This window comes from Ascaphus truei, chromosome 12 (assembly GCF_040206685.1).
Source record: "Ascaphus truei isolate aAscTru1 chromosome 12, aAscTru1.hap1, whole genome shotgun sequence".
NCBI classification, from domain to species: Eukaryota; Metazoa; Chordata; class Amphibia; order Anura; family Ascaphidae; genus Ascaphus; species Ascaphus truei.
The window spans coordinates 17,749,727-17,764,751 of record NC_134494.1 but is presented as its reverse complement, the minus strand read 5'-3'; the positions used below and the strand labels follow the sequence as shown (position 1 = coordinate 17,764,751).

Here is a 15,025-nt window from a genome sequence, read left to right as displayed (position 1 = left end):
ACCACCAAGCTGATCTAAAAGGCCTTCTGTTTACGGTAATAGAGCATGTTACATCCCCGAGGGAACAGAAATATGGAACTTACCCAAAGAGAAACCATTTGGATACGTAGAATGAAAACTTTAGTACCCAGTTTTAATTTGGATATTGAACTAGGGGTTTTATTTTCTCAGAGGTTAAGTGTCCGTGTAAATAGGCTCCATGGAGAAGATGAGAAAAACCTACGGGCTCACAGCAGGGAGGCCTTGTGTCCCTTTGTTGTTATCCCAAATGTTAACTGTGGGACTTTTAGAAGAATACCAACTCATATCTTAGGAAAGACATACAGCTGTGAGCAAACCAGGAAAGTATAAGATTACCCCCTTCTCCTGTGAGCATCCCAGGGAAGTGTAAGGTAGGGTTCAGAGAGGGACCCTCTCTGCCATCACAGCACTGAAGTACTACCCAAAACGAGGATGAAGTGACATAATCTAAGGTCTCACTGAGCAAAGATAAAGGGATAGCCGAAGCAGGGACCCAGAAGATAAAGTGAGCACCATGTGGAATAGGTTCTACGTTCAAGCAACTATTTCAAGTGAAATATGCCTCTCCAGGATGGCAGCAATGCACATGGGGAAGTTGTGTTTCCAAAAACCTGCTAAACAATACAATAATGTTCATAGCTATAATTTATTTTATTTATAAAATATTTTACCAGGACGTAATACATTGAGGGCACCCATCCTCTCCATAACCACCCAGTTGAATGGACCCAGCACCCTGAAAAGGCAATAAACTGAGGAAGCCAAGTACATAGACTATCCAATGTAAACTCCTTATGGAGACTGTCAGGGATGGATACATTTGTATAGCGTGTGGTGTCTTATACAATGAAGTTTCACACCTGTTTTCTCCTTGCTTTTTATTTTACATGCATCGTCTGTGAATGAGATCTGCCAGACACTATCCAGATTCTCCATTGTGATTCATGAAATTAAGAATTTGTTGAGTTTTACCTCCTTTGTTATTAGGTCTTATATTCTTTTTTTAACTTTGGATCACTTTTTTTATTGTGTATATTTACACAAATCACTAGCACTATACCGCTTTGGGCCCAATTTGCACTGTTATTTTTTTTTTTTGCTATTAGAAAAGTTGGGAGACTTGTCTTCTGAGAAGCACTAGGACCCAGAGCAATTTGCGCTCTTTTCGTATTCTTATGTACAAGTGAAATGTTATTTTAATCACATTTATCCATACTTTATCCTGAACCAAGGAATCATTAGGGAGTATTAGAAAGAATCTCCCTGTACTTTGTTTCCATTTATACTTCCTTATATAGTGTAAGCTCCTTGGGACAGAGCCCTCATAACCTAACATGACAATGTAAGTTTATGTTTATTGGTTTAGTCTTTGTAAGAAATCCTCACCCCTGAAGAAGCGTGGCTCACGCGCGAAAACGTGTGTCGACGAGTGGGGCGGCACTGATGTGACGTCATTGGAGCAGCAACATCCCCCTGCACCATCAGCACTACAGCTTGTATTTTGGTGTTTTTTTGTATCATCGTGGTCCGCCGACCTCTATCTAGACTGCAGTCTGTTGACACATTTGCTACTTAGTAGTTACCTCAGGGTTCTGACATGCCATTTAGCAGCTATCTCCTATATCCCTATAGTGTTTGTCTTTATTGTTACAATAAGACTACTACAGCAACACTAGAATGGCATGATAATACACAACGCTCACACTAGTGAAACATGTCGTATTATGTGATTTGAGGATGCCTTGGATATAGATATTTACAATATATAAGATGGGTAATTTCTGCTGGCACTGTAGGCAAGTGTTACCAAGATATGTATGCTTTTACATCAGGGATAAATGGACCTTATAACCTAATGACAATTTAATTAGAAATTAATTGATAGGTCTCTCTGATATGCTACAATTGTCTGACTATTAAGACGTAGCAACACCTAACTCAAACAGAGCCTTTGCCGATACTTATGATATACTGTATGAGCAGGTATCATTCAAGATATATTTTGGGTGTCAATATAGAGTGCAAAGGTTGTATACGTAATAAGTGCATACAAGACATTTGATTTTGGCACTCTGTCCACTCCACTACAGGGAATTTTTAACATTTTTAATTTTTTGTTGTATTTTTGATGTAATAAAATTTTATTTTTTTGATCTAATATTCCGACCTATATGAAAAAGATATTGATCTGATAGACCGCTGTCTGATCCTATAAGTCCAAGCACGAAGTGCAACTATACAGAAAATATTTGGACCCTCTTGGGTCTATTCTGTTCTATAAGAAATCCAAGTCAGGTCTAATAATTATATTGTAATGTGTGAAACAGTTATCAAGAATATCAAGGTATACAGTAAATTGTCTCATGGTTCTCTTTCATACATATATCTGATTCACAAAGGTTCTTGATTCATTTGGTATATATTTTAATTATATATTTAGTTAAATTGGAGAGTTGAGGGTGCAGCTGTCCCGAGGTCTATAGAGAAACTTTTTAGGTTCACACGAGTGATTGACAACTGTGGTTTTAACTGAGGGAAAAGTATATGACAGACGCTCTAAGAATCTTCCAGTACATGTGTCATATTTGGTTATTCTATGTATGGAGGTGTGGGCAGTTCAGATGACAAAGATCTAATCTGGGAATATAATTGTAACCCCCTTTCTGACTTGGTGGGTTACTAGGCAGAGCTGAGGGTTAGATTGGCCCAATGGGTGTTGAGTGTTAGCACAGCCCCTTGTTAACTCAATGCTATGTGGATAGTTACCTTAGACCTCTGGAGGAGCTGAGGACTCACTGTAAATAGGTTAAATATGTGCAGTTAATTAGGTAAAGTTGAATAGGAATAGGGCCAGAAAATGATGTGAAATTATGAGGTAGTGGGTTATAATGCAGTGGTATGTGTTCTAGGTAGGCAGGACACAGATACAAGTCAGTAAGAATAAATGCTCAGGGTCCCCTGAACAGGGATACCTGCAGTATTACCTACATAATACCAGTTGGTGAGAGGATAAATATTCAGTGCCCCAGCGTTATCTACCGTAGCTATCATCCCATGCAATCAAGTTGATCAATCCTATGAGGTTTATGTGACCAAAATAATCCTACCCAGCTGGGTCAAAAATATGAACATGGTAAACAGCGAATACAAATATATATGTTGATTAAATCTATTACTTAATGGTATTTATAGTTTAATCATCATTATGTCATGGACACACTAATCTATTGAAATATGTTCCACCCTGGAGATAATGGTCACAGCAATGAGACTAATCAAAGAAGGCTCTTGAAATACTCACAACTGCAGTACGCTAATGGTGTTGAAACAGCGAATATGGTCAGTTAACTAACCTTTATGCTTCTTGCAGGTCATGAAAGTTTATACAAAGTATCAGCTGGCATGTGTGTTTGATAAATGCAAACAGCTGAGCTGTGATAATACGAGTAGCGGGCTGGAATGGTAAATTAATGAGAAGTCGTATCGATATTGAAAGCATGAGATATGGTAATGTAAACTTCAAGGACTAAGCCAGAATATATTGGTATATTATGTAGCCAGGAACATAGTATCAATATATCAGACACGGTGCTGTTAAGCACAACCCGTTACAATGTGCTGCAGGAGTGCTGCCTTTCTTGCTAGGGCAATTATTTGTTCTACTGCCTTAATACTGCTCCTAGCACCTTTCCCGACAAGACTGTAGCGAGAGCATTAATTTCCCTTCTTTTCCCCCCATCTATATCCGATTTCAGAAATAGCATGGATATGTACTGCTCGTCTTGATTCTCAATTAGTTACCATGTTATCAGGCTCTCATTTTAATCTGGTCTAACTGTTACATATGCCTATAACATTATCTTTGACTGTGCATGCAATGCCTTGTATACAATGTATGTCTATTTATATAGCGGAGTGGCTGCTCAGTGAGTAAAGACACTGACACAGATTGTTGCAGGGGAACCTGGTTCAATTCCCAGTGTCGGCTCCTTGTGACTTTGGGCAAGTAACTTTATCTCCCTGTGTCTCAGGCACCAAAAACAGATTGTAAGCTCCACAGGGCAGGGACCTTGCCTGCCAAATGTCTCTAAAGCGCTACGTAAAACTAGCAGTGCTATACAAGAACAAACTATTATTATTAATGTACATAGCTCTTCATAGCAGTAAATAACCCTGTTGACTCAATGTTACTTATTTGAAACCATGTATTTGTCATCATAACTATGCCCAGGACATACGTGAAAACAAGAGATAACTCCATGTATTACTTCCTGGCAAAACATTTTTATAATTAAATTATATTTTTTCCCATAACCTCTGATTCCATCTTGCTTTTTTCGCTTGACTAGTCACTAGTGTTACCTGTCAGAGAGAAGGTAATCACTATCACTGTGTAGAAGTTAGCAATACAAATTAATTTTATTTAGCGCTTAATTGTTGTGGTGCAACCAGGTAATACGTATTTTTGCAGGCTACATTAATGGGACCAACCCTGCTAAAATAATCTAGTCCAATACGTAATATGATTGGTGACACAAAAAATGACATCTATCATAGTCTAATATAATATAGATCATGCCGATCATTTATAAGATCAGACATGAACCTTCAAGCTGCTGTAATAAGATGAAGGTTGAGTTTCAATCAATGGAAGGCGGCATTAAAGTGTTTCACCCGATTCACACAGCCAGTAATAGGTACAATAGGGACATGAGGTTTAGTTAAAATATAAAGCCGATTTTTTTTAGTATGTACAAATCCCCCATCTGAAAGTAATTAGCTCAGGATACAAGGCTTTAACTGGAAGGAACAAGTTAAGTTCGTTATGGACAGGAACCTAAAAATAGGTGCAGCGCCTGCTAAACCTGTATAGTTGGGAGATATAGAGCTTTGCCCCAGAGCTTAAATGAGACCCAGTAGCACTGCTGTTTGATTACAGAATAATGGGAAAGTAAAATCCCAACACTAGTATACAGTACTGATATATTAAAGATGTTGCTGCACAGAAGTAACATACAAAGTTCTTCCAACTACAGCCCTCTCACACTGTTACATAAAGACCTTTATTTTGCTGGTTTCAAGTGTGCCAGGATAATGAAACTAAAAAATTAATTAGTGACTGGACACTTCAATTATATCTGTGACTCCTAAATGCCATTAGAAGTGCAGGTTAAAATATGGCATATATTTAAAATGAAACTATCTGCCCTCCACCCCGCTCCCGGATACACAGACGGCACGTGCTCTCCCTTCCCAAAGCTACAGCAAAATGACTGCGTTCTATTCACATATGCAAACACGTGCGCGCGCCTCCCCTTCTCCTTTTATAGCCACCAACAGGCTCACGAGAGGGACACGTGACTCAACAGAGGCCCGGCTGCAGCCACTAGCGAGCTCCGACATTGCGCCCTGCCTTCCTCCCTGCCTCCTCCAATCATCGTCTACTCCGATGTTCCCGCCTTAAGATGCGCACGCAGATGGACTTTTGTTGGAGGTTTTTTTTTTTTAAGACGAAACTTTATTGACTGCGGACAGTGACGTCTACGCCGTGTCTTGCCTCAAGTCACTGTCACGGAAAAGAGCCCCCTGACAGGTGACATATGGAAAAGTTCCCGCGGGGGGAACCCTAGTCACGGATGTAAATTGGGGCGGGTCACAAGTGGGGTTTTGTTGTTTATCACCCCCCCCCTTGCTACCTGATCAATGCTACTTAAATGGGCTTAATTCATGTATAATTGGGATTTTATGTACTTGGGATATTGAGATCTGGAACAAGACATTGGTGTATAATGTGAGAATCTGGGATTTCAGTGCTTAAAACAACAACAACTACTTTTGGGGACAGTGTAATATTGGGAAAAGTAATGTATACTATGTGGTTTATTTTGGTCCTTTTGTGGTATAGTGAAGATTGAGGAGTATTATGGAGTTTATGAAACACACTAAAGCACTGTGTTATCATAATGTATCACTTTTATTGGGTACAAAGGTAAAAAAAATCCATCTTTAAAATGAATGGAACAAGTATTAAGGATATGTTGGACCCCGCGAACAGCATCAAAATACAGAGTTTAGTTTGGGCGCTAATTTGGGGTATGTAGATAGTTTGGGCTGTAAAGAGTGTGATGAGAGAGGGTTGGGATTACATTGGGTTTTAATTAAATTTTGTAGGGAAGTAGGGTTTAATAATTTAAAGGATACTTGGCGTCATTATACAGTGCAGTGTGTTTTTTATCAGGGGTTGGAAGTGTATAAAACAGGTCATCGTCATTATACAGCGCAGCGTGTTCATTATCGTGGTGGAAGTGTATAGAGATACTCTGCATAATTGTACAGCATGATCAATATCTGGTATAGAGATACCAAGTATTGTTATACAGTGCAGCATGTTCATTATCAGTGGGTGGGTTTGTAGAGATACTCTGCATCATTGTACAGCGTATTCAATATCGGGTATAGATGTGTATAGAGATACAAAGTATCATTATACAGTGCACTGTGTTCATTATCAGGAGGTGGCAGTGACAAGAGATACCAAGCATCATTATACAGTGCAGCAAGTTCATGGTCGAAAGGTGTAGAGATACTTGGAATAATTATGCAGTGCACCCAACCTGTTATGGTTGAGAAAAAAAGAATAACCGCATAAGGAAGAAATGGCAGAGGTTTTAAAAGTTGTTGTTGTTTAAAAGATGTTTGTTTTACACACTTCAAATGTTTTTCTTTCCATCATTTGTTTATTAATTTGGCAACCCAGCTCTGTGTGAGAAGTAAATTCTTGATAAACTGATGGTTTCTGAGGAAATACAAATGGATATTTCTGTAGCCCTGTGACAGTAAAGTAAATAGTCACAATGAAGATAAAATTGTATTGTATGTCTTTATTTATATAGCGCCATAAATGTACATAGCGCTTCACAGTAGTAATACACATGGTAATCAAATAAATAACAGATAATATAAATAACAGATCATGGGAATAAGTGCTTTAGACATAAAAGTAACATTAAGGAAGAGGAGTCCCTGCTCCGAGGAGCTTACAATCTAATTGGTAGGTAGCGAAACGTATAGAGATCGTAGGAGGGAATTCTAGTAAGTGCGTCTGCAGGGAGCCAAGTTTTATGTATCATGTGTCCAGGATTATCACAAGTGCTATTCATATGCTTCTTTAAGCAAATGTGTCTTAAGGTGGATAGAGAGGGTGCTAGTCGGGTATTGAGGGGAAGGGCATTCCAGAGGTGCGGAGCAGTCAGAGGGAAAGGTTTAAGGCGGGAGAGGGCTTTAGATACAAAGGGGGTAGAAGACATTCTTGAGAAGAACGCAAGAGTCGGGATGGCGTATAGCGAGAAATTAGGGCTGAGATGTAAGGAGGGGCAGAAGAGTGTAAAGCTTTAAAAGTGAGGAGGAGAATTGAGTGTGAGATGCGGGATTTAATCGGAAGCCAGGAGGGGAGACGCGGAGACAGATTTAGGAAAGAGTAGAGTAATTCTAGCAGCAGTGTTTAGGATAGATTTTAGGGGAGACAGGTGAGAGGTAGGAAGGCCGGACAGCAGGAGGTTGCAGTAGTTGAGACGGGAGAGAATGAGGGCCTGAGTCAGAGTTTTAGCAGTCGAGTAACAGGAAAGGGCGTATCTTTGTGATATTGCGGAGGAAAAAGCGACAAGTTTTAGAAACGTTTTGAATGTGAGAGGCGAATGTGAGAGAGGAATCGAGTGTGACCCCTAGACAGCGTGCTTGGGCTACTTGGTGAATGATCATATTTCCAACATTAATGTGGAAGGAGGTAGTAGGGTCAGGTTTGGGAGGAAGTAAAAGGAGCTCTGTTTTTGCCATGTTAAGTTTCAGTCGGCGGATGGCCATCAAGTATGATATTCCAGAGAGACATTCAGAAACTTTGGTCTGTACAGCAGGTGTAAGGTCAGGGGTTGAAAGGTAAATTTGTGTGTCGTCAGCATAGAGGTGATATTTAAACCCAAAAGATGTGATTAGGTCACCTAGAGAGTGTGTAAAGAGAAAAGAGAAGGGGTCCCAGGACAGAGCCCTGGGGTACCCCCAAAGAGAGATTGATAGAGGAGGAGGTGTTAGCAAAAGAGACACTGAAAGTACGATGGGAGAGGCAAGAGGAGATCCAGGATAGAGCTTTGTTCCGAATACCAAGAGTATGGAGAATGTGGAGGAGAAGAGGATGGTCCACGGTGTCAAATGCTGCAGAGAGGTCGAGTAATATGAGCAGAGTGTAATGACCTCTGTCTTTGGCAGCATGGAGGTCGTCGGTTATTTTAGTGAGGGCTGTTTCAGTAGAGGGAGCAGTGCGGAAGCCAGATTGTAGAGGGTCTAGAAGAGAATAGGTGTTGAGAAAGTGTAGCAATCGAGAGAATACAAGACGTTCAAGGAATTTGGAGGCAAAAGGCAGGAGGGAGACAAGTCGATAGTTAGAACAGGTAGGGTCAAGCTTGCTGTTTTTGAGTAATGGTATAACGGTTGCATGCTTGAAGGAGGATGGAAAGGTACCAGAGTAGAGGGAAGAGTTAAAAAATATGTGTGAGCATAGGGATTATAGAAGGACCAAGAGGTTTTAGGAGATGGGAAGGAATGGGATCAAGAGGGCAGGTGGTAGAGGGGAAAGAGATCATCAGTGACACATCTTCCTCCGAGATAGCAGAAAAAGAGTCAAGAAAGGCAGGAGGAGAGTTAGGAAGCGGTGTGGGATGGGAGGAGGCAACAGATGGGATGTTCTGACATATGGATTCCACCTTTTCCTTAAAAAAGTCAGCAAAGTCCTGAGGTGAAATGGAGGAAGAAGAGGAGGCAGCCGAGGGTGGTCTGAGTAGAGCGTCAAAGACAGAAAAGAGTCAGCGTGGGTTAGACTTGTGTGTGTTGATTAGTGATGAAAAGTAGGTTTGTTTAGCCTGAGAGGGCAGGGTTGAAACAGGACAGCATAAATTTGTAGTGAAGGAAGTCTGCGAGCGTATGAGATTTCCTCCAGAGGCGTTCAGAGGAGCGAGTGGAGGAACGCAGCATGTGTGTGCGAATTTAGCCAGGGTCTGGGGTTAGAAGGGCGAGGATGGCAGAGAGAAAGCGGGCATGTAGATCAGAGAGGAGGATAAGGCCTCGGGAATGGTCAGCGCTTAGGCACTGATGCGCGCTCCTGCTCGGCAGTGAGCCCCTGCAGCCGCAATGAGATCGGCTTTAGCAGGGGCTCGCGCACGCTTCCGCACGTTTGCGGAAGCGTGTGTCTTAACAAGTGTTAAGTTTCTGAGCTCGCCGGAGCGCAGGGCCCAATGAGAGCGAACCAGCTCCGTGAGCGCAGGCCCACGCCATCCCAACCCCCCCCCCACCCCCCCCCCCCTCCCACCCCCCCCCCCCCCCCCCCCCCCCCCCCCCCACCCCCCCCCCCCCCCCCCCCCCCCCCCCCCCCCCCCCCCCCCCGACACGCCCCCGGATGGCGCGCCGTCTAAGGCCAGGGAAAGCACCCGCTTTCCCTCATCCTCCACGCGCCTCCGCACGGCTGAAGTCTGTATGGACTCAGCCTAAGGCAGAGTTGTAGATCCTGACCAGGTTGTTATGGTCTGAAGCAGAAACTTTCTTACAATAGAGTACCTTTTTGTAGTCTTGTGTTTAATACTTTTGCTGCCAGATGCAGACTTTCACCTGCAGCGCATTGTTAAGCAGTGATAGGTGTAATTGAGTATGTTCCGAATACAACCATATACTTTGCTTAATAGATAGTACAGGCAGTCCTCAGTTATCCACCGGAATCCACCCCGCAAACCGCTGTCGGATATTAATCCGCGGCGGATAATGCGTTCAGCGGAATGCATTATCTGGCAAAGGATAACAGACTGTCGGATAGCGAGCACCACCTGTATACCTGCTTACGAAGAAAATAAATCAAGACATTTGAAGATCCAGCTACTTCTATGTAAGCCAAAGCTATTCTTACCCTTTGAAATCTTTAAAGTTGAAATACCTGCTATCAAAGCAGAACATTTTTTTTTAAAGCACAAAGTAAAGTATTCCTATAATTGGTGCACACCTATAAGTGAGACACCCGTGCTTAAGCAAGCATATCCTTTCAAACCTGACCTGTTGGTGGTCCTTGAGGAATGGAGTTGGCCACCCCTGGTCTATATCAATATTACAGTGATAATAAAAAAAAGGCATACAAGTTAGATCTGGTACTAATATTACAATACTCCGCTAGATATTGTAGCTGTTATGGTGACAAAATCACAGGAATACAAATAGAGGGCTAAGGCACCCTGCCTATTCTTCCCCTTTTTGTCTTGGGCGTTTCTTACGTCACAACTTCATGTGACCCGGCAACGTGATGTCATGTGACCCAGCGACGTCACCCCCATGGCGACGCGTTGTTAGAAGCAGCCTGATACCGGTAAGGGAACTTACAGAGGCCTTGTGCTCCCCTGGCATTTAATTTAAATGCTTTGGGGAAGAGCACTGGGCCTCTGTAAGCGCTGTGCCCCCCCGCCCCCCCACGCTGTGAAGGTGAAGGGGTTAACCAGGCTTATAATAAAGGTCAAGTCCACTTGGTTAACCCTGACCTGTGTGTTAGGGTCTTAGAGTGTCAGCTCTGGGACCCAGATGTAAAAACTGTATTACTGCAACTGTAGACTGATTTTGCGACATTAAAGAATTATGTGATTTTTGCCTTTACTGAGATCGGGAGATTTCTAGGCTGTAAATTTCAGGGTGTGTTTGGTGGAGAAAGTATTTGCAGAATGTGTCTATGTAGCGGGGTTCCGGAGTTCGGGGATACCCCAAAAGTTGTATCCGGAGATTGAGTGATATCTTCGGATACAGCTAAGCGCATTACTCCGCCAACCTGACTGATCTGTGTTTCTGATTTGAAGTGCTGGTTGTTTAAAGTGTGTGCAGTTAGAACCAAAAGCAGTTTCAACAAGGAAGCGGTTAAACAAGGTATAGTTTATTGAAGTACAGTTTACTGTTAATACTTCTAAACTTCATAGTTGCTAGAATGAGCAGGATTGAAAATGCCACTCAATGCACATCTTGCCACATGTATGTGCACTTGGAGCAGCTGTTCCAAGGAGCATACCGCTGTGAGAGGTGTGAGCGTGTGGTCTCTTTAGAATCAGAGATTGCTGATCTGAAGAGGCAACTTGCAATATTGAGGGACATTGGCAATCTTGAAAGGGAATTAGAGCTCACTGAGCAGGCCCTTGCTTCGACTAGTGCTACAGATGGAGGTGCTGTTAGTGAGGAGCAGGTAGGTAGCTTGGTTGTTGTTAGTGAGGAGCAGGTAGGTAGCTGGGTGACAGTTAGAAGGGGAAGCAGGGGCAATAGGGAGAGGCAGGTCGTTTCTGAGCTGACACATCCCAATAGATTTGCCGTGTTGAGTGAAGATATTGGGAATGTTGGGGCAGAAATGGAAAGGCTGGGGGAGACTAATTCCTCTAGCAGCCAGGGTAATAGTATCTCCAGCACAGTGGGGACTCGGGATGCTCAGATACAAAGAAAGATTGTTGTGGTAGGGGACTCCATTATTAGGAAGGTAGATAGGGCAATCTGGTGCTGGGACCACATGAAACGAACAGTTTGTTCTCTCCCGGGTGCTCTGGTTCGGCACATTGAGGATCGGGTAGACTGTTGGGGGGGGGCGGCTGGGATTGACCCAGCGGTCTTGGTACACGTTGGCACCAATGACAAAGTTAGAGAAAGCTGGAGGGTCCTAAAAAATGATTACAGTGATTTAGGCCAAAAGCTTAAGGCAAAGACCTCCAAGGTATTATTTTCTGAAATACTACCATTGCCATGCGCTACCGCAGGGAGACAGTCAGAGATCAGGGAGGTTAATGCATGGCTAAGAAAGTGGTGCAGGAAGGAGGGGTTTGGGTTTTTAGAGCACTGGGACTCCTTTTCTAAGAGGTGCCATCTATATTCTAGGGACGGATTGCACCTCAATGAAGAGGGATCTTCTGTGCTAGGGAGGAGAATGCTAAAAAGGTTGGAGATTTTAAACTAGGATGGAGGGGGGAGGGGAATGAAACAGATAATGGACTAAATGGAATAGATGAGGATACAAGGTGGTATGGAGGTAGAATGGGGGCAAGTGCAAGTTTGACAAGCAGTGAGACACCCATAGTAAATACAGATAATACTAGAAAACTTCTAAAGACTAAACAAAGTGGGAGCAGAAAGGAAGGAGCAGATAAGATAATAGTACAGGCTGAAAAAAAACTTAAATGCATGCTTGCTAATGCAAGAAGCCTGACATAAAATGGGGGAGCTTGAATTAATAGCTACAAGGGAGCAGTATGATATCATAGTCTTACTGAAACATGGTGGGATGAAACTAATGACTGGACAGTTAATTTAGAGGGTTATTCTCTTTTTCGGATGGATCGAACAAATAGAAGGGGAGGTGGAGTATGTTTATATTTTAAACTGGATCTAAAACCTATTATAAGGGATGATGTCTATGAAGGGAATGATGAAAATGTAGAGACTTTGTGGATAGAAATTAGCAGTGGAGGTAAAAGTATAAAGAAAATGTTTGTGGGAATATGCTATAAACCAAATATCTGTGAGATTGAGGAAGCTAAAATACTTTTGCAAATGGAGAAGGCATCAAAACTGGGTCATGTTTGCATAATGGGGGATTTTAATTATCCAGACATAGATTGGGGCAATGAGATTAGCGTTACAACAAAAGGAAACAGGTTTTTGGGGGTGCTTAAAGAGAATTATATGACCCAAATTATTGAGGAACCAACCAGGAGAGGGGCAGTTCTGGATTTGGTCATATCAAACAATGTAGAAGTAATAACAAATATTCAAGTCCTGGAACATTTGGGTAACAGTGATCATAGCATGGTCTCATTTGAAATAAATTATCAAAAAAATAGATTTCTTGGGTTCAACAAAGACTTTAAACTTTAGAAAGGCAGATTTTAATAAACTGAGGTCTAATCTAGTAGTAATACAATGGGATGATATTTTTGCAGGGTACAATGTAGAAGATAAATGGGCAGTCTTTAAAACATTGTTAGAAAAGCACACTAATCAGTGTATACCCTTGGGTAATAAGTATAAAAGAAATAAGTCAAAACCAATGTGGCTAAATAAACAGGTAGGGGAGGAAATGGACAAGAAGAGGAAGGCGTTTAGATTCTTTAAGTCAGAAGGGACAGAGACATCGTATCAGAATTATAAGGATTGTAACAAAAATTGCAAAAGGGCAATCAAATTAGCAAAAATGGATAATGAAAAAAGGATTGCAATAGAAAGTAAGGTCAACCCTAAAAAGTTCTTTAAGTACTTTAATAACAAAAAAATGAGAGAAGAAAATCTAGGACCCTTTCAGTGTGAGATGGGTAGGCAGATTATTGGAGATAAGGAAAAAGCTGAGGTATTAAACAAATTATTTGCCTCTGTGTTTACCAGGGAAGAATCAAGTTCAATAGTAGTGCCGCAGGAGGAAGCCACAACCTCCATATTACTGGACAATTGGTTAACTGAGGAAGAAGTTCATAAGCGACTTGAAAAAATTAAAGTAAATAAGGCACCTGACCCCGATGGCATACATCCAAGAGTTCTCAAGGAGTTAAGCTCAGTAATAGCAAAACCATTATATTTAATATTCAAGGACTCCATTTCCACAGGCTCAGTACCACAAGATTGGCGTAAAGCAGATGTGGTGCCTATATTTAAAAAGGGAGCTAGATCACAACCGGGAAATTACAGACCTGTAAGCCTGACTTCAATAGTAGGGAAGCTACTTGAAGGTTTAATATGGGATAATATTCAGGAATACCTAATGGAAAACAAAATTATTAGTAATAGTCAGCATGGATTTATGAAGGATAGATCTTGCCAAACTAACCTTATTTGTTTCTTTGAGGAGGTAAGTGTGACGATGGGGAGGATTTGGCCCGGGATTCAAGGGGTTACACCCCAATTGGCCACCCTCTACTCTCACCTGGGAAGCAAGGGGTTAACTGGACTGAGGTCCAGTAATGTGTTTTGTCTGCACCACACACACACTGGGGCTTAAGGGGTTAATGAGCTGCAGTTTAAGAAAATACAAATGTGGTGTGTCTTTTCAGAAAAATCTGGGCTTCAAAAGGCTTGATTGAAGTTTGGGTGTGAAAAGGTACAGAGGGGGTTTGGTGTATGTTAACATATATTGCTGGGAGACAGCTAGGACAGGAGGTCTGGGGCATTGGGTGTGAAATCTAACACCAGGTGACAAATGTCCACTACCCAGGGGTCCCTGCTTCAAAGGATGTATTGATGGGGGCCAGGGGTGCGGTTACGCAAGGAGATATCAGAATGAGTGACCGTATTAAATATAAGAATATTATGAGATGTCCTCGGCTGAACATGCTAAGAGTTACATATGTGTATTCGTGGGACTGATTTGCAGATAAGGAATACAAACACCTGATGTTTAGCCGGTTCGAAGAGACAGATATTAATATCTCTCTTAATTGTAATATTACACTGTAATATTTAGTCTCGTTGGGAGCGTCATGCGTGCCGGAATGTATTAATATGTCTCGCGTGCCGGTAGGTATTACTGAACTGAAGTTATGAAGTTATTTAGATAGGAAAAGCAGTTTGTAAACGTCCTTGGGTGGGAGGATTTTTACGCTGAGGATAACTGTCAACTTCACCGCTGATTTATGAGAGGAGCTGGGTTTAGGTTGTGTTCAATGGGAAATAATTGTATAAGAACCAGGCTCAGCCTATGGCTATTGTCTTCATGCCAGAGGCTTTTCATGTCTTTCGTGTCTTGATGATTATGAAGATTGCTGTATGAACTGCCAGTCCAGATGGGACTGTTTCATCATTCCATTTTAAGTAAGTGTCCATATTTTGCCTGTTATTTGAATATCTTGTGTGTTCACCTTTATCAAGGAATAAATTATATTTTATCATATCTAAGTCTCGTACCAGTTCGACCCCGTTATATGTATTTGGTGTGTATTATTAATAGCCTGTCACAAAGCTCCCGTCACAG

At 41.9% G+C, this 15,025-nt stretch overlaps 1 protein-coding gene across 3 annotated transcripts in view; it reads left to right on the top strand.

The window, feature by feature from the left end:
• Positions 1-5,532: 5,532 nt before the first annotated feature.
• Positions 5,533-15,025, top strand: part of CHID1 (chitinase domain containing 1) — a 217,249-nt gene continuing 207,756 nt past the window's right edge. For all 3 annotated transcript variants that reach the window (XM_075566851.1, XM_075566850.1, XM_075566848.1), the window contains exon 1: positions 5,533-5,614. The gene's annotated coding sequence lies outside the window, so the exon portion shown is untranslated. The remainder of the gene's footprint in view (positions 5,615-15,025) is intronic.